The 16126-nt window shown below is 27.8% G+C and overlaps 1 protein-coding gene and 1 long non-coding RNA gene across 2 annotated transcripts in view; one reads left to right on the forward strand and one right to left on the reverse strand.

Annotated features, from left to right (window-relative positions):
* The window catches only part of LOC107448390 (uncharacterized), a 57209-nt gene extending 50149 nt beyond the window's left edge, over nt 1–7060 (reverse strand). The window contains exon 1 of the mRNA XM_016063562.4: nt 6774–7060. The gene's annotated coding sequence lies outside the window, so the exon portion shown is untranslated. The remainder of the gene's footprint in view (nt 1–6773) is intronic.
* Nucleotides 7061–7092: 32 nt separating this feature from the next.
* Nucleotides 7093–11836, forward strand: LOC122271462 (uncharacterized). The gene is made up of 2 exons (XR_015430590.1): nt 7093–7227; nt 10162–11836. It is a non-coding gene; the product is annotated as an uncharacterized LOC122271462 (long non-coding RNA).
* The last annotated feature ends 4290 nt before the right edge of the window (nt 11837–16126 follow it).

The raw sequence follows: 16126 nt of genomic DNA on the forward strand, positions 1-16126 counted from the left end.
AAGTATTAATACAAAAAAGTCACTGAAATTGAATTGAAATGGGAAAAATGTGAAAGAAGTTAAGAATGTTTTTTTTTCTGAGGTGGTAGCATATACACACATATTTATTTGCGAGAATTTGAACTTTTATCAATCAGAATTTTTGAAACATTCGTTAACTACAAATAAAATAGTAACTAAAAATTGAAATAAATACCAAAAAATTGCTTATTTAAAGAATATATACTAATAAAAGACTTCCATATATATATATATATATATATATATATATATATATATATATATATATATATATATATATATATATATATATATATATATATATATATATATATATATATATATATATATATATATATATATATATATATATATATATATATATATATATATATATATATATATATATAATTATATATACAATATACAGATTGATGACAAAATAATACGAACACCTGTGGAAAAGTGTGACTTATTTCACACCTGCAACCGAAGTCTGCCACCTAGTGAGCGTGAAAAGGAAGCTATCAGTCTCTCAACATTAGTCACCTGTGTTGCATGAGTTTATCTAACTATCTTTTATAAGGTGAAATGTCTGACCTGTCAGAATTCCAAAGAGGGATGATTGTTGGGGCGCGTTTACGTAGAGCATCGGTGACAGAAGCAGCCAAGGGCGCCGGCAGAATAGCATGAAAGGGGGTGCAACCCTCTAACAATATATATATATATATATGTGTGTGTGTGTGTGTGTGTGTGTGTGTGTGTGTGTGTGTGTGTGTGTGTGTGTGTGTGTGTGTGTGTGTGTGTGTGTGTGTGTGTGTGTCACATAAAAAGCTTCTATTAATCTTTTTATGTTATTCTAATCGAAATACTTTCTCACACTTTTAAAAGCCACATCCTGTTCTTAAATCTATTTTTGGCTCAAGCATGCATTTAATTAAAAGCAGGACATTTTTCCCTTTGCTCTCTGTGGGAATCGTTCAACCTATTTCATAAACCAATTACAATTACTAAGATTTCTCTTTTTCCCTAAATTAAGACATTTTACGGATTTTATTTTGCAAGATTTTACCTAACATATAACCAAAGAGCGCAAATTTTCGTGTTCACTTTTACACACTTCTCATGACTGCTCTGTCTAATAATTAATAAATAAATTTTGTACCCTCCTTCCCGGCCTAAGACCTGTTTTAATCCTTCTACTCGGCAACGACGTCATATATATTATCCATATATGTTACCATTAAAGTATGAAATCCGTTATTTTATAGAATACCTAGTTATTCCATGAAATAACTGATCGTGTCCGTTAAAGTGTAAAACTCTCTTGTATTTCATGGTTTAACTAGTTATTTCATAGAATAACGATCTGCAGCCCGTTGAAGTGTAAAATTGTGGGGTTTACCGTCCGTATCCCAGTGCCTGAAGTTGACAGAGGAAAAGGTGATGCCAAATCTATTTTAGCTATCATCATAAAAATAACCGAAGAAGGATTTTTCCAATTGGGCACAAGAAACGGTTGCATAAAACAATTATATTCCCGATCCCAGTTCAGTGTCTGCGAACAAAAATGAATTAAAATCGAAGAAGTACCGGATGTAGAAATATCGCTCCGGTCGGTTGCTACAGCTCAAAGTTTAGGTACTGGTCAGGGATTTAAAAAATGTTTTTGTTTTAGAAATAATGTTCTTTGTAATTCCAAGTGTCATTTTAGTAATCCTTGTTGTAAAAAATGATTTTATGGTACGTTTCAATAAATACCATTTATACGCTGCATAAATTAGATAAATTGCTTCTGTTTCATTTTAATTGTCTATCATTAGTTTATTTATAGAATACCTAGTTATTTCATTTTAGATAAATTGTTTATTTCACACTTTAACTGTCTCTCATTAGTTAATTTATAGAATACCTAGTTATTTCATAGAATAACTAGTTAAAGTGTCAAATTAATAACATATTATACACTTTAACGGACACGATCAGTTATTTCATGGAATAACTAGGTATTCTATGAAATAACTGCATTATATACTTTAACGGTAATATATATGTATATTGTTATTATATATATATTGTTATTACTTTACTTTCATCTGTTAATTTTTTTCAAGATACATTTCTTCATTGTTATCAAGATATTTAAAAAAAAGTGCGAAACTCTTGTATTTGCAAATTTCGCCACGAGAAATTGTATTGATAGCGCTGGCATAGCTACTGACTTTTCAACACAAATAACTACAAACAGTAGTTTCGTATACTAACGTGTTTGTGCACGCTTAACATTGGTATTTATTGTGTTGATATATATACTATGTATAAAAATCTGCTCTCACCTAATTTCATCACTGAAGCTACTACGTGAACTATTGAACGCACTTTCAGTACAATGCTACGCATCAAAACATGGAATCGGTCTATAATGTCTAACGAGAGATTAAGTAGTTTCTGCATGCTCAGTATGCATAAGAAAAGAATCAAAGATGACACAGAATTCATTGAAAAAGTTATAAACAGATTTGGACAGCAAACAAGACGATTACAATTCTTGTTTGATTAATCAATTTTTTAAATGTTATGTATCAATAATTACTTAATTATTTGTTTTTTAATAGAAGATTTTTAATAAAAAAATTTATAGGGTTTTTTATATGATTTTTATTTAAAAATATTTTATTAAAATCTTTTTAATAAAAAATCTTTTATAATTTTTTATTAAATATTTTTAATAAAAAATGTTTTAATAAATTTTTTTCTTAATATTTTAATAAAATTTTTATTTTATTTGCCAGGGGGGTGCAAGTGCACCTCCTTGCACCCCCCTGCCGGCGCCCTTGGAAACAGCAAACCTTTTGGGGTTTGCAAGAAGTACTGTATCAGCCGTTATGACAGCACACAAGAAAGAAGGTAAGACGAAGTCTTCAAAGTAAAACAGTGGCCGAAAGTCAAAGCTTGATGATAGGGATAGACGTGTCTTGCAGCGCGTAGTAGCTTGAAAACACAAGCAATCATTATCCGAGATAACATCAGACATGAACTGTCATCTTCAGGACCCCGTTTCAACAAGAACTGTCCAAAGAGAACTTCATGCAGCGAACATTTATGGGAGAGTGGCAATTCGTAAGCCCTTGGTGACAGCAACCAATGCTTTCAAGCGCCGTCAGTGGTGTAGAGGTCACAAAGGCTGGTCCCCACAGCAGTGGCAGCAGGTAATATGGTCCGATGAATCATCCTTCACCTTATTTCAGACCACCGGACGCGTTTATGTCTGAAGATCACCCAAAGAAGCGTTTGATCCTGAATGCCTCTTACCAACTGTGAAACATGGAGGTGGCTCCATTATGGTTTGGGGTGCGATATCTTGACATGGTCTTGGGCCACTAGTAAGTCTACATGGGAGAATCAAATCTAATGATTATCGAAGCGTTCTAGCGGATCATGTTCATCCTTTCGTACAGACTGTATTCCCTGGAGAGCGACCGATTTTTCAAGACGACAACGCCCCTATCCACACCACTAGGTGCGTTCAAACATGGTTCGAAGAGCATGACAATGAAGTTGAGCATCTCGCCTGGCCCCCTCAGTCTCCGGACTTAAATATTATTGAACATTTGTGGCAATATTTGGAGTCTAAACTTCGTTCCCGATTACCACCTCCATCAAATCTTTTGGAATTAGAGGCCGCTTTGCAAGAGTAATAGCTTAATATTCCTTTAAATGACCTTTATACATCGATCCCACGTCGTATTAAATCTGTAATTCAGTCAAAGGGTGGTCCAACTTCCTATTAATAAAGATTTTCTGATATTTCACAGGTGTTCGTATTATTTTGTCACCCATCTGTATATATGGGTGATTCTCACGAAACATGATAATTCGGACCAAAAAATTTCTTCAAATTTAAAGACTTCAAAATAATCTAATTTTTTTTTTTGTATACTTCTTTAGCTACACTTATTAATATCTTATAGACAGCAGTGTAGTTTATTGACATTTGCTCGAGAAAAAAAATAAAATAGAAATTCACCAAATCTTGAATGCCAGGAAAATGACATATTACCTTAGAAGTTTAAAAAACAGTAATTTTAAGTTAATAGTAAGTAACTCAACGTAAGCCTTTATGTTAGATGGACCATAAATTGCTTAAATGAATTCTTTTTATCCACTGCAGAAAGAAACAAAAAAAATTTTGTTGCTGATGTGTACAGAATAAAATTGTGTATAATAATCAATCATTAAATAAATAAATAACTTTGATTACATCCAAGCATATTACAATCATACATAAACTTGGTATTAGGTTAATATTTGCTTTCCCTCTTTACAGTATTAGCAGTTAAAAAGAATTTCTGGTAACACTTCGATGTCCTGGCATTCATAAGCCAGGAAAATGACAGCCAGGATAATGACAAATTCCGCCATTTTATATTATATAACTTTACTTTAATTTAATATTTTGGCCGAAGACGTTTATATTCTGCAGAAAACAACAGTATTTCTTGAAATAACTCAGATAAATCTATGTAGTTTTTGTTATTAATGATTTCAAGAAGCCAGGAAAATGACAGCATTAAAACCTACTCACCTTGAAAAAATTTTTGAAATAGATTTTGAGCCAGAAAATTGGTTCTTTATTCATGCAACAAGACATGTTCAGATAGGAGGGTATCTAATCAATCTATTAACATTAGATATTGATTCCTGGCTCTATCTATTTTGGTTATAAATCACTAAATAAAAGTAGCCAGGAAAATGACAGATTTTCATGGGACAAACAAATTATTGACAGAAAAAATTATTTTAAACGAAGTTTTAGTAAACAATACCCTCTGTGTATGTTCTAGAAATGCTTACATAGGATAAGATAAAAAAAAATTAGATTTTGAAAAATGTATGGGAAGTTTTGAAGCTAGTTATTATTGGAAATATTGTTTGGGACATGCCAGGAAAATGACATTTTGATATTCAATTAACTTTTTTAAGTATACAAAACAGTCAATGCTAGTGCAAAGTCATTTTAAAATGCTAACAGCAATGCTATTTATTAATTTTTTTTGAAAAAAAGTTCTTTTAGTATTATAGTATTAGATCTTGGAGCAAGGGACAGTGAATTGTCATGCTTCGTGAGAATCACCCATATATAATTGATTCTCACGAAGCATGATACATATGATTCATATGATTCTCGAAGCATGATACATATGATTCTCGATTTAATTAATGTGTCTTAAATTAGTTTTCTCGTTCACGACGCATAAAAATTTTCAAATGAGAGTAGATAACCATGTAGTTACGTTTTTTAGGTAATGTCAAAATTAGACAGAGATGTCTGAGTATTAAATTTGGTTATTATGAAAATTCATTTCCGGATAAGTATCTAACGAAGAGAAATTTCTGCATTAATAATGAAAAAAAATCTGTTTACTGAAAATTAAAAATAAATGTTTTCTTAAGAAGACTATTTATGAATTTCCTTTTTAAATTATTTTCACGTGTATTTTGAAAGAAAAATAAATAAATACTGATATCATGAAATATTTCTTTTTTTGTTGAAATTTACTTTTCGGAGGAATGGATTATTAGTAAAGTTTAAAAAAAAGGACTGTTTATTTTCTTGCGGAAATTTAACATATAATTTTTAAATTATTTATTTATTAGTAAATTAGCTTAAAGTACTTGGTACGTATTTTTCCTAATAAATTAATAAAAAATATTTTATTCTGGAAACTAACTTGAAATTGTTTAGAAAAAATAAATTTGATAAAGAGTTTTCAAAACAAATTGATAAACAGATCTATAAAACGATTTGATTAAAAAAAAAGAGGAAAAAGAAAGTATATTCTTTCGTTGCTGTTATTTTCTTTCTTACATACTAATTATTATTATTATTATTTTGCAATGAAACAAAAATTTTATTAATTTAGCTTTTAATATCGTATTTGCATACAAATATTCTCTATTTCAAAGGCAATGAAAATAAATATTTGAAAAAAATAATAATTTTTATTAAAAGATCCAAATAAAATTTTAAAAAATATATTTACTTGCGCTTTATAGTATGTTACCAGATTCAATTTTAGCTTTGATTTTTACAACATCATTTATTTAATAGTATTTTCACAAGATTAAATTTTACCTTTGATTTTTCAACATCATCCATTTTACTGATTACTTAAAAAAAAATTTATAACATAAATTTTTTGCTAACATATCATTTATTAGGATTTATATCTATTTGCTAAATTAAATTAATTTTGTAAGCTATTTAATAGTATTTAATAATTCTTTTCACATTTACAATTCAAATTTCAATAACGATAAAAAAAAGAATTACCAAATATGTTAAAAAATGATATTGAAGTTATGTAAATTTATAAACATTGACCACACTTTCACATAACAGTTACAATATTTTATTTATCATTTCTAGAATCAGGGGTCTGTTCAGGCCAAATTTACTACCGTTTAGGGGTACTTTCACAAATTCAACTTAAGGAAAAACGGTAGTTTCAAACAACTTTTTCTTAAAACTTTATTCTTGTTTACCACAAGAAACGATATATCCATATTTTTGTGTTGCTTTTTTAATATAAATTTTAATTTTCACAAATTATGTCTAATTTTTCACAAAATAGGTACCTATCAGAAAAATCTAGACAGACTCCTGTAGATAATATAAAAAAAATCCAACAAAAACAAACATCTATATTAACATCTCATTACAAACATGACATATCATTTAGATCATACTGAAATAGGATATATTTACTCACTTGTACATCTTCCCAGGTAGCAAAAAGATATGATCTAATATTAGAAAGATGCAATATAATACTGCCGTGCTAATAAAACGCAAAACTCTTGAATCCTATCTTCTATTATTAGAACTAATATGATATAAAATTATATAGTATTCGATCTAACATTCGAACTTTCAAAATAATCATCTATTTCATTACTTTTGGTACAGCGCCACATTTTTGTGAAAGGTTATCCCATGTTATTAATAAATAAATATTTATTTATGAAAGAAAACAATAAATTAATTATTACTTAAAATATCATTTTTAGCCTTTGCAAAGGAAACGAAAGATAATATTAGTGGTAGTTTGCGAACGATTGAACGCGAAAAACTTTTTCAACTGTTGAGTTGTATGTAACTTCTTGAAGTTTGTGTACGTCGCCATCTTGCTCGAGCTTGGCAGCTTTTTTTTCCAATTACGTAAGGTATTTATAATTTAGTAATTATTTGGAAACTTTGCAAATTTTAATGATAGTTACATGAAACGGTAAGAAGTATTGTAAGTAATGATGTTTTTGCTTTAGTTAAAAATCATGTATCTAATAAAGTCAGTTAATATTATGAATTGTGATCATTATTGTTCGCACATAGTAGTTGACTTCTCTGTCAACTTATTGTCTAGCTATAAATAATAAGTAATGTAATTAGTTCAAAATATGCTTGTAAAACAACGTTTGCTAAGTAATTCGACTGTGACAAAGTCTTTCTGCAACAGTGAAAAGGATAAAAATAATTGTCTTTAAATAAATTAGCCAAGTTAAAACAATTAGAAAATTAATGGTCTGCTACTTTTACCTCAGTTTAAACCATTACATTCGAGAATGTTTAGCGTTCAATACAAACAATATTGTTCCAGTATTAAAATTTCATGTCTAAAATATTGTAAAACAAAGAATTAAACATTTTTATTTAAATTTCTTGGGGATATTTCAGTATCGTGATCTATCCTGCCAAGTGCAATCGCCAAATAGATTTTAAACTTGCAATTTTTAAAAAAAAAAAATATGTATGTTTGCCCGGGGTTATACCTTTCGAGTTTGTCCTATTCTGTAATGTTTCTTTTAGTTTAATAAACATTTATTAAATATTTATTATAATAATAATTAGTCTAATAAATAATTATTGTTTAATAATGTTTTTAAATAAATTTCTATCAGATATAATCTGAGACTAAAAATTTAATCAAACGATAAAAAAATTAATGTTATGCATACTGACTTTTAAAAAATGTTACGTAAACATATTTGGGGGAGTGGTAAAATATAATTAATATATATATTACAACTTTGTAATATGAGAATTGTTAAAGAATTCTCCTTCTACATGGTTTTTTCAACCATAAATTGATGATTTTGAATTCTTATAGCATCTTTTAATATTGATGCACTTATACGAATTTTAAAATAAGCATTTATTTGTGTAAGATTTTTCGGCACTCTTTTTGTTGATTTGCCACATAGCGAGTAGTTATTTTCTGGTCTAATAAAGGAAGTTGAAGGGTTTTGCAATTTGATTTTTTATTTTTTTTAAAAATATATGATACTTTGTTTGGAAGTGCTTATGAGCTAAATTCTTTCAGTTGATCTCCTTCCCATTGTGTTATTTTTTGTATGACACTAACGAAATTTTTCTTACGCTGGTATCGATATCGGAATTGAACCATTTAATTTCGTTGTAAAGGATATTACAATTTCTGAAAAACATTTTCAAATTAAATAATTAAAGTTTCAATTAAGTATTCAATGTGTAATAGTTTTAAAATTTTTTTTTCATTGTAAAATCTAATTTCTTTTCTTTTTAAATTTCAGTAGGGGAGAGTCGGGTACCCCGCCCACTGTCAATTTCATATGAATAGAATATTTTTTCAAGTCAATATGGGCCATCGGACATTAATTGTTATGTTAAAAAAAGATTATTTTCAAAGTTTCAAGTATTTATGCAGCTGGTAACATGGTAAACAATAGTTTTGAAAATATGTTGAATACAGTAGTCATGAAATGAAGAAAAATTGGTTGAATGTTTCGATTAAACTTCATTTTAATACTAAAAAAATAATTTTTTCCATACATACAGCATTAAAGTATGCAGTCTTAAGTTTAATTTGCGCAAAGAAAGAAGTTTATATGTGAAAAATTGTTCGAGCAATTACAAATTTACAAAAAAATTGGATTTCGGGTAGCCCCGGTCACATGAATGTCGGGTATCACTGCCCAATTTTATTTCGTCGATAAATGTACGGTTGCAAAGATTATTATTTTATTGCTTCAAATTTGAATGTTATATACATTTTTAACAACAAATATATGTTTTAATATTATATGAAACATAAATTTATATATTTAAAAATGCAAATTAAATATTTTTAAAATTTAATTGATATATCCAAATTAAATTTAATATCAAGAAATCATAAATATTATGATAAGCTATTCGCAAACTTATTTATTTTCACTTATTTGTGAACGAATCAGTTTACGGAAGCATTTGAATGCAATCAAAGTAAAAAGTATGACTGACATTTGTTGTTATTAAAAGATAGAATTCGCTAAAAGTATATAAATATGTAATAAATAAAATAATTTTGTGATAAAAATGATAAATGAGGTTTATCTATTGTTAATACATTGGTCATTTTCATTTACACCTGAAAAAACAGTCGAAAAACATAATTTTTGTAACTGGGCGGGGCTACCCGACACATTTTGAAAAGAGCTGAAAAACATGTTTTTTTTAATTTCTATTTTTTTTAAAGTTAAACTATTATTTTTTTTTTGGTTTATTCTTTTTGCATTATTTAATTAGATGATAAAACAATAGAAACATACAAAAATATTGATTATTACTCAATATTATACAGAAATATAAGCAATATTCCTTAAGTGGGCGGGGCTACCCGACTCTCCCCTATAGCTTTTCATGCTCAAGGAAATCTACTATTTTTAAAATAAGCAATGGTCGAAAGTAAGCAATTGTTTATTTCACACTTTTTTTGCTGACTTGCCACAAAGTGAGTATTTATTTTCAGTTCTAATAAAAGGGGTTAAAGAGTTTTGCAGTTTGAATTTTTTTTTTTTTTTTATTAACATATGATAGTTTGCTTGAGAGTGTTTATGAGCTAAACCTCTTTTGTTAATCCCCTTGCCACTATGTTACGTTTTGCTTTTCGTGTGGCTCTACCAAGATTTTTTGATGAAGTATAGATACCGCAATTTACTCATTGAATTTCTTTGTAAAAGATGTTACAATTTTTTAAAAACATTTTCAAATGAAATAATTTAAGTTTAAAATAAATATTCATTGCTTAGTAATTTTAAATTTGGTTTTTCCATTGTAAATTTAATTTTCTTTTACAATTTCAGATATAGCTCCAGTGGCGTACGCAGAATTTTTTCAAGGGGGGTGTTCATAATTTTCTGAAACTACTAAAGAAATTCGAGTTTGTAAAGCACTATTATTTCCCTAATTTAGACAGCTAGACAATTTCGACTTTTTATTTTGACAACATAGTTTAGTTAAAGTTTGATTTGATTTTTTAAGTTTAAGAACGTAATGTAATATCTTCTAAAAAAAGTCCAATGTCATATGGGTGGGAAGTAACACTTTGAGGGTCACTTTCACATTCATCAGATTTTGTTATGCTAGAAACGTTTTCTTCAACGGAAGTATCACATTTCTGTACAACAGAAAAACTTACATTGGTACTAGATGCTGTCACCTCACTAATTTCAGGTCGCGGTTTATTATCAAAATAATTAAAAATTGTTAAGTTCTTGCGTTTTGACATCCTGAAGATCCAAGAACAGCAAATATATGTATATATATATATATGGATTGGTACAGAAATATCCGCTATGCTACGATCTCAAAGTTTCGAGCTGGAATGAATAACTTCAACGAGCACTTTATCTCCAATGGTATTGTTACTGATTTCTTCACTAGTCGAAATAGTGGCGACGACGGGTTCGGCGATTGAATGAACTTTTTGTTGATATAAATCAAAACAGATTTAGCGACAAGCTCCGAAAGACAAGCGGCAGAGATGACTCTTAGTCTGACTAACTAACTCCACTGTACTCCGTTCCCCCTTTTATATAATTTTTCACCGCATCTCCAAAATTCTCGAATTGTCTCAAAGATGACTAAACGTGTAGGATTCCAGAATCATCGCGTAAAGACCTCGCGATTGACAGCCAGTCTCAAAAACTATACTGATAGGACAGAAAGGAACCAGTCAGTAACAGTATCACGTGAATTTGGTTTCAAAAGTACAACCCTATTACAGTAAATGTTTTTTCAGTATTCTGAGAAATACCGTGAGAAAAAAAAAGTAGTCATAAGGCAGATAAAACTATATGGTCTTAAAAAATAATAGCTCGCATAATTTCTACTAAAATTTTTATTTTTGCCATTTTGTCTGAGCTCAAGGGGGGTGTTTAAACCCCTAAACCCCTCCCTTGCGTACGCCACTGTATAGCTCCTTATCTTCAAGAAAACCTACTACGAAGAAATTGATTTCAAAAGAAACTTCTTCTCTGAGCCAATTCAATATTTGAGAAGAACAGTTGGATACTACACACACTATGAAATCGCACATTATGATGGACAGCTGGTAATTCTAAGTTCGATCGTTCTTACAGTCAATGTATACAGTGTGGATATTCAGCATGGACTACTATAAATCTGTCATAGCGAAAAGTCCTCATGTGACTTTTCTTACACACATTATTATATTTATTTCGTATACACATGTTCTGAACATTTCATAAAAGCTTTTAATTACTGCTTAGAAATATAATTTCAAGTAAATAAAGACTTACAATTGGATGAATAAGCTCAAACTGTATCAGATATTTCTAAAGTCATGAGAAAAAAATTTATTTTATTTAATAACAGTTATGTACTTTTAATTTGTGTTTTATCAAAAGGTTATCGACGTTAGTTTTAAACAATGAAGGTAATGTATTGCATTTACAATTGGATGAAGTTGATTTTAAAGTGTGTTTGGTTTTTCAATAAAATTATTATACTGTGAAATAGTTATGTTTATCTTAGATTTTTTTTCTGCATTACTGTAGTGTGTAATTTTTTCTACGACTTAGTATTAAATCTTCAACATTTTAAAATTTTGATTTGTCAGGTACGATTTTTGTATTGATAAAATGTAACGTTAGCAAATCTTTATGAGTGCTTAAGTGTCATGAAAACAGTTGAATATATTTAAATTTTGATTATTTTAATCAGACGGCATGATATCGGAAGCAATTTTCTTTTAACGCTGATTTTAAAGTTTATCTCAAAATTGTAAGTATTTTTATTATTTTAATTTCAGAAATTTTCTCATGATTATTCATTTGAAATGTTAGATAAAAAGTTTGCTTTTTTATTTTTATCATGTTTAGAATAATATAATTGTCAAATAGTTCTAATTGTAAACATTTCTTTGACTTTAAGCTGAATAACATTTAAATATAGAAAATTTTCACATGATTATTCATTTGAAATTTGAGACAAAAGGCTAGCTTTTTTATTTTTATCATGCTTAAAATAATTGTCAAATGATTCTAATCGTAAAAATTTCTTCGACTTTAAGCTGAATAACATTTAAATTTTCACATGATTATTCATTTGAAATTTGAAATTAAAGGCTTGCTTTTTTATTTTTATCATGTTTAAAATAATTGTCAAATGATTCTAATCGTAAATATTTCTTCGACTTTAAGCTGAATAACATTTAAATGTAGAAAATTTTCACATGATTGTTCATTTGTAATTTGAGACAAAAAGTTTGCTTTTTTATTTTTATCACGTTTAAAATAATATAATTGTAAAAAATTTCTTTGACTTTAAGCTGAATAACATTTACATTTAAATGAAAATTCCCAATCAATGTAGAAAAGAATAATGCTTAAACTTTCTTCTGAAAGGTTTCTATATTCTTTGTAAAAGGTTTGTATATTTTTTGTAAATATTAATATTTAAAATTTAGCTGAACATTTATTTACATTATTGTAAAAACAGAAAATTTAAATCAACGTTGAGAAGAATCTTGTTTAAAATTTTATATATAAGGTTCTTTGCGAAAGCAACTTCTTTAAATGCATAATACATGTTTTTTCAAGGCTAAATCATCTATACCAGGAACTTGGACTCCAGCATTTGCTTAATTTTTCTAATTTTATTTTCAGAAAAGCTCTGTTTAAAATGTTTTCATGTTACACCTGCTTTTTTTTTTAAACCTATTTATGTCATAACGCATACTATATAATCAGAGAAAAATGTGCAATGGAATTGTCTGAATCAAAAATCTATTTTGTTACAGTAACATTCTCAAAAGAGTAATTGATTGTAGTCAAATTTTTATCATTAATTCTAAAGGCAACTTTTAAAAGATAATGTACTGACAGTTTTGAAATTAAAATGTTATGTAAATTTTTTGCAAAGGTTGTTAGTTTAATAGAACATAACACCTTTAAATAATTATCGAATTGATGAAAATTTCTGATGAGCCCATAAAAGTTATTTTAACATTATAAAAAAAAAATTAGCAATTTTCATGATATTAGTTGTTTTCCTGGTTTCATTCCCTGGAAAAATTTCTACCTTGCATTTGAGTTTTGTTTTAAGGTGTTTTCCTAAATGAAATTTCAAATACTAAAAAAATAAAGTTACGTAAGTATTTCTCCGTTTAATTTCAGTGGAAGAAAAAATTTGTAAATCTATTGAAGTAAGTAATTTGAGTATATTTTAATTATGTTCTTTATTGTGTCAATTATTGCAAAAAATGACAACTTAAAAATTGAACAATTTTATTTTAGAATTATAAGGGGGGGGGAATGTTAAGTTAAAATTTCCGCTTAGTTCAAGTGTAAATATATAACTTTACATTTATATAGTGCGGTTTTTATTATGTAATTTCAGAACATAAATAATGATATATATATATATATATATATATATATATATATATATATTACGAACTAACAAATTAAATTGAGATTTTGATAAAATAAGCTCAGTTTTTAAAAAAAAATTAAGAGTACATTTAAAAATTAAAGACTTGAAAATTATTAATGATATAAAATTTGTCGGAAAACCCATTGTATGAATAAAAGAAAAAATATGAGTAAAAGTTGCAATAAAATATTTCCTAATTAAGTTTGAAATATTCAAAAAAAATCAGCTGAACATAAGATATACTTTGGAGTAAGGAGGAGAAAAATGGAAGGTAGCAGAATTCACTAATATAATTTTATTTAATATTTCTGTATTGCTAAGTAAATAATGCATGGAATGACATAAAACTATTGTTCTATGTTTCATTGCTTCACAACAATACAGAAAATTAAGTAAAATTATACCGCCGAATTATTCTACTACTATCCATATCTTCCTCTTGCTTACTCCAAAAAAAAAAAATAAAAAGCAAAGCAAAATCTAATATTATATAGAATCAAAACTAATGCAAAATAATATTATGAGGAACGCCGGATAATATTAGTTTGCATAGAATCTAATATTATATAAGGCTGAGCAAACAGCGACCTCTTGTATCTTTTTAATATTAGAAGTTGTGCAAGATAACGTTAGATTTTGCCGATTTTTCTGATGTTATCTAATATTAGGTGCTACTTGGGTTTGGAACAGGCACTTCTGGATTTTGCAATAATTTGTTTTTCACTTCCTGTACAAATTGCAAATTTACAATTTTGTTTGATTCTGCAGAGTAATTATGAAATCCAGTTTCTTTCACTATAATGCCATTTCTTACAGAAACTTTCTTTTTACACGCAGTAAAAAATTTCCTCATGCAAACCCAGTACTGCGCATCTTTGTACGAAGAATGACAATAAAAAAGATTGTCTCTATAGTTGAGCATATCTTTGCCTCTTGAAGATTTAATGAAATTTATTTGTCCAGCCATTTTTCAATCAGAACTTATAAATCACAAAATAACTTTGCACGTGAATAAACGTCGATGTTAAAGGAAATGAGGGAAAGAAAGCAGAGTTTAAGGGGAGATGAGTTCTTAAAAGTTGTAGTATTTAAATTTTTTTTGTACCCGATAAAATCATACTTAGACCTGTATTTTACCTGGTACGTTACGCGCGCATATGCGGCGTAATGCACTTGATGTGTTTTGTGCATTTACCTGGTAAAATACATTTACAAATTCAATATTAAGCGTCTGATAAATTAACGCTTGTGCATAAGTGTGAAAGCCGAATAAGAATTTAGTGCGTCTCTATTTAATTTCTTTTAAAAATAGTTTAATGACATAAACCTTAATAACTATAGAACTCCGAGATCTAGAATCAGTCTGAAGTTGAGACGAAATTAAATAGTTCTGTTTGAAACATTCATTTTAGAGCAAATTAATGATTTTCTCTTACTTCTAAAATTGAAATTTATTTCTTGTAATCAATTTATAAGAAAGTAAGACTTAAAATAATAAGGAAAAAACTATTCGGCAGAATTTATTAAAACTTAATATAATACTTTAGAGATCCTTGTAAATATGTTAATATACTAATATTTTGTTGAGATGTGTAAGATAAACTTTTTTTGCTAATAAAGTAATGATTTTTTGATAAAATTAGATTCAATATCATTCAAAAAACTAAAGTTTTAATTCCCGCCTTTGTAAAATATATCATAACTTTTTTTTAAATTACCGTTACATTCATGTAAACATTTTTTATCATAAATTGCTATAGATATAAATATTTTAATTTGTTTAATTTAATTTTATAAATTCTTAAATTAAAATTAAACAAAAGTAAGATTTAAATTATTCAAAAAATGTAGTCTTTTAATTTTATCGAATTTTAAGATTTTTTTCCCTCCCCTAGACGGTTTAGTGTATATAGTATATATTTATTGAATAGTATATCAGTATATAGGTTATATCCAGTATAATAAATAAATTCTCCTACACGAAGAATTGTCTATCGGAAATCTAGGTTAGAAGCATTGAATTAAATATAAACTTACGTTTTCTTATCATATCATAGGTAATAGCTCAATCAAAAGAATTTTTCACTGTTTCAAGATCGAGTACAATTGGTCCTCTTACAGCTATGTAAATGTAAAACATACACTGCCCTAATTTGAGGATTATTTTGTAACTGCTTTTTGCTATAGCTTAAAAATATTGAATGAAATTAAGCAAAAGTTTTGCAGCAATTTTTAATTAATTACAAGATAATGATTTTAAAATTGAACAGAAAATAAATCGTTAAAAATTGCGCAAGATACGAGCGTATTAAGTATTTTTTTCATATTGCACATGCCCGGAAAAAAACGAAAAAGAAATTTTTTTTAAAA

This window comes from Parasteatoda tepidariorum, chromosome 11 (assembly GCF_982258835.1).
Source record: "Parasteatoda tepidariorum strain Cologne lab strain chromosome 11, Ptep-v5.0, whole genome shotgun sequence".
Taxonomy (NCBI): domain Eukaryota; kingdom Metazoa; phylum Arthropoda; class Arachnida; order Araneae; family Theridiidae; genus Parasteatoda; species Parasteatoda tepidariorum.